Source organism: Palaemon carinicauda, chromosome 13, assembly GCF_036898095.1.
Source record: "Palaemon carinicauda isolate YSFRI2023 chromosome 13, ASM3689809v2, whole genome shotgun sequence".
NCBI classification, from domain to species: Eukaryota; Metazoa; Arthropoda; class Malacostraca; order Decapoda; family Palaemonidae; genus Palaemon; species Palaemon carinicauda.
The window spans coordinates 100,828,195-100,838,274 of record NC_090737.1 but is presented as its reverse complement, the minus strand read 5'-3'; the positions used below and the strand labels follow the sequence as shown (position 1 = coordinate 100,838,274).

The 10,080-nt window shown below is 32.6% G+C and overlaps 1 protein-coding gene across 3 annotated transcripts in view; it reads left to right on the top strand.

Annotated features, from left to right (window-relative positions):
* The first annotated feature begins 216 nt into the window (after window positions 1–216).
* The window catches only part of LOC137652348 (perlucin-like), a 55,460-nt gene continuing 45,596 nt past the window's right edge, over window positions 217–10,080 (top strand). For 2 of the 3 annotated variants that reach the window (XM_068385706.1, XM_068385702.1), the window contains exon 1: window positions 225–309. The gene's annotated coding sequence lies outside the window, so the exon portion shown is untranslated. Of the gene's footprint in view, window positions 310–10,080 lie in introns of all 3 variants that reach the window. The other variant, XM_068385703.1, reaches the window with a different exon arrangement.

Sequence of the window (10,080 nt, the reverse complement as noted above, 5' to 3'; positions counted from 1 at the left end):
AAACTCTCTCTCTCTCTCTCTCTCTCTCTCTCTCTCTCTCTCTCTCGAAGTGGAGGTTCCACTAAATTAAGTTTCCCTGTACTTATCCCGAAATCCCCCACGGATTATTATCACGCAAAGTGTTCCGCCGCTCAGCGAGATCGTCAATGTTTCCAGATTACTATGCGCATGCGTGCCGAAGGAAGGACGGCGAGTTTCCTCCCCTTGAGACTTAAGTTATGAGTGAGTAGTGACACAGATGCCAGTCTGTTGTGCGAATCGCAGTGTGTTACGTCCAGGTGTGTTCACCGTTAATCACTGGAGTGGGTGGTAATGTTACGGATGTGTTCGTTGTTTATCTTTCTTTCAGTTCAGTGGGTTTTACGTGTTCGAACGGAAATTCATAGGATGGCTTCAACTCGTTAAAATAATGCTTTGTTTACTTTACGTTTATTGTATTGAAGTTACAGTAATTTTGTTTTAGACACCACGAGCGGTGTGGCATTTGTCCCAAGTTTATCGCTCCAAGCTGTACCAGGAGGTTCTTCAATTCTAAATTTCGTTGGGATGTGTATTCTATGTTGTTCTTATTATTGTCTGAATGCTTAAATATCAAATAAGAATGGTCAACAAAAATAACTTGAATAGGCTACTTAGCACTTCACTTTTAATGTTAATTTGTGTATCTTGAAAGAGGAACATAGAAATAACTGGAATAATAGTAATGATGATTATCTTTTACAATTTACTATATCTTTAATAGATGTCTCACAAAAGGTGGTGCTATCTTATAACAACAATAAAGAACACTGCCAACGCCAGTAGCAACAATGTTGATGATACTGATAATTTTCTAATATGAAAAGCAAGTCTCTCTCTCTCTCTCTCTCTCTCTCTCTCATATATATATATATATATATATATATATATATATATATATATATATATATATATATAATCATTATTATTATTAATATATATATATATATATATATATATGCGTATATATGTATACATATATATATATATATATATATATATATATATATATATATATATATATATATATGGTAACGCTCAGCTCTCTCCTGCCCCTCGGGTAAGGGCAAAAGGGAGTAGTCATTCCCTGGTGAGAGAGAGTTGCGCGTGTGCATATCTATCTTCTTAAGCCTTCCTTTTTGCGTACACTACCTCTACTACTACTACTATTTATAATAATGATAATAACAATAATTACCATCTCACTTCTAGATAAAGTTTTTCATCCTATGAGAATAACAACAACAGAAATAATAGTGCACTGGCGACAATCCTTGGTATGTACCAGGCACAACTTACTTAACCAACCCAACCTTCGTTGTACCTACTGTATACGATCCTGTTATTCCAGTCCTCACCTTCTACCTAATTACCTTACCACATCCTTTCAGCCAGGTGTTATTGATAAGGAAAAAAAAAAAAAAGCAGTAGCCAGAACAATCTAATTTCAAGGGGATATAAATACAATTAAATTATGGCGCTGTGACATATCTCACCCAATCACTTCACCAAATGAAGCTGAATGGTTGTCTTTTATTTTTAATCTGTGTCTCCTGGTTTGCGTTTCATTTTCTTTATTTCCACAAAATTTATAAAAAAAAATATCTAGATTTTTTTTGGGTGCAGTGTCACCCTCCGGACAAAATTGAGTTAATTACATTCCGAGAACTACCAGGAAGCAAGTGTTTTCGTAGTAAATTCATTTTACATTGTTTATATACTGTATATATATATATATGTGTGTATATATATATATATATATATATATATATATATATATATATATATATATATATTCTAACCCCTCTCATGTTTACATACTTTAACTAGGTACTTAATAGTAATTATCATACTAATTATTATTGTTCTTAAGAAATTGCAAACTTAAAAGTCCACAAAACTGTAAATAAACCTTCATTAAAACTGTTCCCAAATGATTGAAACAGGCGAAGAAAGGAAGATAATAAGTAAGTGTACATGAACAGTCAAACAAAAATATCTATATTCTTAGACAGCGATACAAATAAGTCAATGACAAACGTCTCTTGAAATGTATATAGACCTTAATACGCTTAGACCATCATTCCAATGTATCTTATGATTTAAGTGCACTCTAATTTCTCGACAACTAAATAATTATAATTGCAATGATGTTGATAAGTTTAATAACTATGTAGTCGGTTAATAGCTATGTTTAACTACACGATTTTTCAAAATTTTTATCTCTTATTATAGCTATTAATTTTAATCTGGTTATTTTGAAAACTGTATCTAATTATGACGTACAGTAAGACAGCTATTGTTTTCCACAGTTTACAAACAGAATTCTTTTTTTATTCAAAATCCACTCCAACTTTATTAATATTCAAGGTATAAGTAATCGAATAAAAACCTTAGGATGAGAGTTCGCATACGAAACACGTGACAGCAACGCCTAAGTGATCGGTTACTAAGTAGAATGATTAATTAAAAATGAACGTCTATTTATTGGGTTTCTAGGGCAAGGTAACCGAAGGCAGAAGGTGTTGTCATATTAGCGCCTACTGCATTCCGCGCGCGAGTCTCTCCGTCTTAGGTATAATGTGCAGAAGTCACGTAATGTTTGAATCTTGTAGAAGACTCTCAGTCTTTGCTTAAGTGAAGCAAGTCACGTAATGTTCAAATAATATGCAAAAAAAAAAAAAAAAAAAAAAAAAATTCAAGACTCGTAATCTTTTTCAAAATACATATTAGTCTTTGATATATAGGTTTGATGAGCGACAGTATTTTGTTTTGAAGATTGAGCTATTAATTATTACTCGTTATTTAAGTTTACGAAATATAAGGCTCCTAATATCTAACTGTGCATAAATGTTTTCTTACAGTTTAAGCTAGATTTGAAAAAAAAAAATTCCAGATCTTAGTCGTATGTCTAAAAGTCAATTAAATCTAAAGTTTTATCTGCAAGTCTTGATATTTTAAGAGTCGGTATCTCAATCTTCAAATTTTATGTACAATAGTCTAAGAATGTTTATATCTTATATGACAAAAATATTGTCATCAAATATTGCTAGTTTTAGAATTCAAAATAAAAAATGACTTTCTTAAAGTGTAAATAGCCTGGGAAAGTTAACGACACCTACTTTTTAAAACCCTAAAGGCATTCAGTAAACAAAATAAATAGGCTACTAACAGCTTGATAAAATGGCTCATGGGATACATATCTCGGCTTCCTTGCATTTCTCATTCGCAATTGAACCAGACATCATAGAATGACAAATAAACCAATTTTTTAAAACAATTTTGACATGAGAAAACTATTAAGAGCAGTACTTTTGTGATATATCAACATACTAACCTTCGAATTGTAGTTAGTAGTAAAGATAACCTTTATAAGGAAATGAATCAGAAAAGATGTCGGGTGTGATTTAATTTCAGACAATTTACATATAATTGCAACTTACACTAATTTTCCTTTTCTGCATACGTTACTGGCTTGTTCTTCTGTGGTGATACTGGTTATCCAATGCAAAGACTAAGCAACAGTTTTCTTTGCTTGCTATGCATGTGTCTTGGTGACTTTCGTCCTTTTTTCAGCTCCATACTTTTTAGCTTAGTATATTGCATTCCTGGGTAACGGTGACTGTCCTGACTTACATAGGCATGGTGGAGGTTTTTTTTATATCTGTTACGAATTATATACATGGCTAGGGGAAAAACGCAAAATTACTGACACCACTGACAAGAATACTCCTCGGTGCATCCTGCATACAACTGATATTGATCATGATCCTTCCGAAGCTTTAGAAAACACCAGAGGTGATCTCAGCGAAAAATTTACATTTATTTTTGCATAGTATCCGTGACAGGCGACTTGCCCAAACTCTTGAGTCACCTCACCAAATGGAAACTGCTTTTATTCAGATACCTGAAACCATCAATGAAATTGATCATGAGGCTATAGGATACCGCAGAGTGTTAATAGAAGTTCACTGGAAATTTACACAGATTGAAGGGGACAGGCGATAGAAATTTTGATCCCTCTACCCAACCCCCAGAGGCACCACTTCCCCATAAACAGAAGCCAGCGACCGCAAAGAACTACATTTTCGCTGCGGAATGAAAATTTTGTGATCAGGTTGTAATAAAGATTGCTGGACTATCCAAATTATCTCTACAATATGCCTAGGATGTGATTGAACTAGGGCAACAGAGATGGGGAATAGAAACCTATACCGCATAGTGAAGGACACAGACCTATTTGCCGTTGAAGTCGACTTCCTTCCGTAGTCTCAGATGAAGTTCAGAACAGATTATCATAACCATGTCCGTACTGTGCAAAGGGTACAAAACTATGCGGACAGTGACCAATCGCATAAAACAGTAGCCCATAAGCCAAGCCTTCGAGGAAGTTCTCGATATCATACTAACCATATTATTATGCAGGAAGAAGTCATCCAACTGCCATAATTGCAACTGATATATATCAATGCACTGGATGGGAGTGGCTTACCTAACAGATCACAAAAGTGAAAAGTTGATGGGCTGTATCTGAAACAATCCTGACAGCTTAAAAATCGTTTTCACCAAGGTTTATCCAGGTGATAGGGGATCAGTGTCATTCTATCCAGTATACAATGCCAGTATAACAGTGGCTGGTGCAGTTTCTCTGGCTTCCAAGCTGGAGAGTACAGATAAGACTACAGGTTTTGCACTTCTACGAGGGATCATCAAACATACATTCGAGGAGAAAAAAAAAACTTTTCCTTGGCCTACAAGTGCTGAAAGCTTAAATATCAAGTCTGATCTTTCTCCTGATGATCAGCAGAAGTTCCTTAATGTAATAATGATGAGTAAGCCTGGTGTATTTTTTAAAGTATTAATCGCTTTGTTGCCGAAGCATACCTTGATCTCTACAACCATCAGACACTTGTATTATGGTAAAAAACTAATTAAAATTCTCTACGGACTTGGTCATTGTGAGTCCTATGATTTTGATCACGAATTTGGGTCTAGTGTTGTCAACTCAGCTGATCCAAGGAACCAAGTCTGGCTGTGATGTAACACAGCATGAGAGATCATTGCCTACATGTGACCACACTAATGAGAGGAGTTTGAAGGTAGATACGTCAAAATCCCTCCCTTTTCCATATACACAACCGAGTTGGTTCTAAGGTTCTCAGCTGAAGCATCCTTTACACCACCACCTGAAACTGATGAGCAGTGGACAGCTGCATTGCAGGAGTACTATATATGGCTCCTTGTAAGGAATGTTGAAAGTCACGACCAACAGCCAGTCCAAGCTCTTGTAGGATTTATTTCTGCCACTGGGAAAGCGCCAGTGAAAAGGAGTAGTTTACATTATTACACTCCAATGAATGAACCTATCACAGCATACAACACTGGTGTTGAACTGCTGAGATGATCTGCAGAAGCCACAGCTGAAATTGGTCGGAAATAATTGGCCTCAATCTGTCACCTTTGTGTGTGTGTGTGTGAAAGTGATACCATTGCTAGGGAAGTGGCCTCAGCAGTACAAAGAAACTCCAGAAGAGCCTAAAATACCTGAAAACCTTCCAGCAGCTTGGGCCTGAGTAGAATGTAAAGCCCAGGCTCTACTAACAGCTGGAAACATTAACCTACCTCGTGTATGGATAGCCTCATGAAACAAAGCTAAATGATGCGAGAGCACTGATGCTGAAGAAGATGGTCGAAGATAATGAAAAAAAACTACTACCAAAGTTGTTTAAGCTTCCACACTGTACTGACTCCCATACCCCTCATGTTGAACATGTTAGTCACCGCGTTGCCTTCTTCTAAAGGTCATAAATGCCGTTCAACTGGATTCCTAAACCATAGGATAGAGAAGGATGGGTGAAGGAGAGTGACCTGCTGGATTCCTTGTGGTCACGTGGACCTATCTTATCCCCCTCTTTGACCTTCTGGACATACCTGAGTATGAAGAGGAGAATGCCGATAAAATCACTGACCAGGATTATTATTTGGAGTATCTGGACGATGGAAATTAGTGATATACCTCCGTTTGCCTCATCTGATATCCTACTCATGTGTGTTGGAAATATTTAACAAGAAAATGATGTTGTTAATCGTTTGTCTGGTGTCTAGTTAAGACGTTATGAAAATCGTTGATTTTCGCCACTAAGAGATATTATTATTATTATTATTATTATTATTATTATTATTATTATTATTTGCTTAGCTACAATCGTAATTGGAAGGATGCTATAATCCCAAGGGCTCCAACGAAACAGGGTAGAATGAAAGAATTAAAACACCTCTTCTGAATAGCTTAATCACCAAAAATCTTACAAGATTTTGTCAATAAGCCAATGCAGTTTTTTCCATATGGGATATTAAAATTTAACCTATAATAAAGGTGATGATCTTGATGGTTTTATCATGTTAAATTGTGCGAAAAAAAGTTTGTTTATTTGTCTTTCTGTGATATCTGGTTCAAAAGTTATGAAAATAATTGATCTACATCGATCACTAATGAGAAATCCAAGATGGCCGCCATACGAACCCCGTGGGACTTTTTTTTTTTTAATAGCATTTTATTTGTTTACTAGTCACCATTAGTATTCTAAAAAAAAAAAAAAATATAGGTGTCGTTTTATGTTCCAAGGGGTGCACGGGTCCATGTACCGACTAGACTATAAAGCTATAAGCAAAAGTCTGCCTATCTTAGTTTTAATTTTTTTTTTATTTGTGAGATAGGAAAGTCTTTCAAGCTAAAACGTCGGAATGGTTAAATTAAGCTGACTAGAAGCTCTCTTTGATCTTTGTCAAATGTAAGTATGGTAAAGTGTTAAAGAGGGGACTGGAGTGAACATCTGGACTCGGCCTTACCAATGAAGAGAACTCTTATGTACGAAAGTCATTAACATCTTGTATTTTTACATGAAATATATTTTTCCACTTCAAGCGATTTCAGAAATGTTTCTTAAGTTTTGAAATCTACACAAGTAAATGAATTATCAAATTTCGAATTCAAAGCATTTCCTGGTTTTTAAATATTAATTTGAAAATAAGAAAATCTTTGAATGTCACACGAAAAGACTTAATACATGCATAAATCTGTTAATTATTACATCTTATAAGTATTAGTCATTATTTAACTTTATAAATGTACAAGTATGACTATTTTCTACGTTTTATTAAGTTTATTTTTTTTAAGTATTCATTACCGTTAGGAAAACATACAACTCATTTTACTCTCAAATGCAAAGGTTAATTAGATATAAAATTGTGTACAAAATTTCTTAAGATTTTAAACACTAGACTCATGTCTAAAAGTTCTTACAAAATGTTTTACAAAAGTTTTAACCTCTAATATTAAATACAAATTCTAATCTTATCTGAAAATATTTTAGCTCTTAATAACAAATGCAAAGTTTCCCTTATTGTTAATTTTGTATATGCAAATATATGGAATTGTAAGTCTTTTAAATGAGTTCTTTAGAAATTAAATTCTATATGGAAATTATTAAATGTTACATGTAAAAGTATTTGATTATAATGATATAGTTTTAACTTTGTACAACTTTATGCTTTGCAATGTTGTAGTATTTAAATTAGAAAGGGTAATTCAAAATTTCACATTTTGTTGATACGAATCCCATAATAACCTAACTATTCTGTTATTGTGAATGTAAAATTGCGATTAATACAGACACTTGTGTTCTCAGCGTCTTATTTATTTATTTTTTTTTTTTTTCAAATAGCGAGTAGTCTCTTTCTTAAAATGCAGTTCATCAACAATGACAATTGCCTCCTTTAAAAAAGTGATAAACCATGAAATAAATAAAATCTGAATCTAGATGAAGACTTGAATCCACGCCATGATCTTATATACGATTCCTTTGCATGGTGTGAAATTTACAGAATATATAATAGAAATTACTTTAATGACTTTCACATAATCTTATAACATCATTGATGGATGTAGGAAATATACAAATATCTAATAAAATTTCCAGGTTTAATATATATTATTTAACTTTATACACAGTAACATATTGCAAGTATCGGCCTTGCTCAGTTTCAATCGAAGAAAGGTATTTATAATAGGCCTACCATGGTCAAGATCCAAAATTCTTTTAGAATTTAGCTTTTGCTCAAAATTCAATGACTTTTCATAAAATGCTGGCATTAGATTCGCTATAACACGTTTCGAAGCCTTTTTAGAACAAATCAATTAAAGTTATGAGAATGATGGGATGACAACGTTTCTAAATAATATTTATAATATTAACTATAAATCTTGATATTGGTTTCTATCATTTTGACAAGGATTTTGCTCACCGTGATATGTAGGATTTCATAATGACTATTTATTCAATTTTTAAATACTTACCTCACATTTGGTGTTCTCCTGCGATGTTCTCCGTGAATGATACTGCATTTGAGCTATAGGATCGTCAGTTGATGTACTAATCTCGATTAAGTCAGTGAAGATCCTTTTGACTATTTCGATCGTTTATCTGTATCATTAGCTTCTTCTCTTCATGGAAGTTTTCATATACCAAAAAAGAAAATAAGAATTCTTTTATTAGAAACTGGTTCTAGATCCATCGTATATTCTGATCGACTGCTTTTTTTTTTCCTTTTTTTTTTTGCCAAACGTTTCACGAAAATCCATCAACTTTATCGTACTCAGTGAATATACACAAACAGCTGAACAACTATAGTAAACAATCTAATCGCAGGTGAGTACATCACTTTGGTAAAACCATTGTCTTTAACTCTGGAGAAATGAATTCCCCAAATGTATTGCAGAAGCATAAAATAGGAATGATAAATTAGAAGGCTTTCGGAATCCTGGTCCGTTCCCCTCGATTACCAACACTGTAAATACCATTTCTACTCCCGACGGCAAATAATACTTATTTCAAAATAGATAATTATTACTACTGCCCTAGCTAGGTCAAACGGAGGCGATGCATTCACCGATCTGTGTTTTGCTAAACAGTTGCTTAAGACATCTGATGGTATGCGGCGAGTTTGTCCAACATGTAATTTAACTAAAACAATTTGTCTAAAACAATTTGTCTAAAATGCAATTTACCTAAGACAATTTGTGGAAAGTAATATTCAACTACATGGAAATTGTCTAATATTTGTTTGTATCAGCCGTCTATATATATATATATATATATATATATATATATATATATATATATATATATATATATATATATATATATATATATATATATATATATATGCTACCTCAACAATTTCTTCACAGTATGGTGTTTACTGAGAAAATCTGTTTACAGTGGAAAGAAATAGTTAAGTGCTCTTAACTATGCTACTGATTGTAAATAGACATTTGCTATAATATGATTCAGAACTAATTGTTTGGAAATTTTAAAAACAAAATTAATTGTTTACTATTTAGTTTAATACTTGAAGAATGTAAGTAGTAAAACACAGTAACAAAAAATTGTTAAATCTTTATTTGTCATTTATAAATAAATCTGAATTATTAAATTCATATTACGACAAATATTTAATATTTACTGAAAGGATTCCTTAAATATATATATATATATATATATATATATGTATATATATAGTATATATATTATATATATAGTATATATATATATATAGTATATATATATAGTATATATATATATATATATATATATGTGTGTGTGTGTATATATATATATGTATATATATGTATATATATATATATATATATATATATATATATATATATATATATATATGTATATATATATGTATATATATATATATATATATATATATATAGAGAGAGAGAGAGAGAGAGAGAGAGAGAGAGAGAGAGAGAGAGAGAGAGAGAGTTGTAAATTAAGCATATCTCAGTAGATTCGAGGATCCTACCGAAGAAATTAGGTATGAACCTACTGAAGACCTTTAAAGCAAAGTCTTGTTAAAATGTTGGGTGTTGTAATGGTTGTTTACGATAATTTATGACTTGTTTAGTTTAGTGCTTCTGAAATACACATATTTGCTTTATCTGAAAAAACACTTCTTTTATTGTAGAAGTATTTAAGCTACTACAAAAAA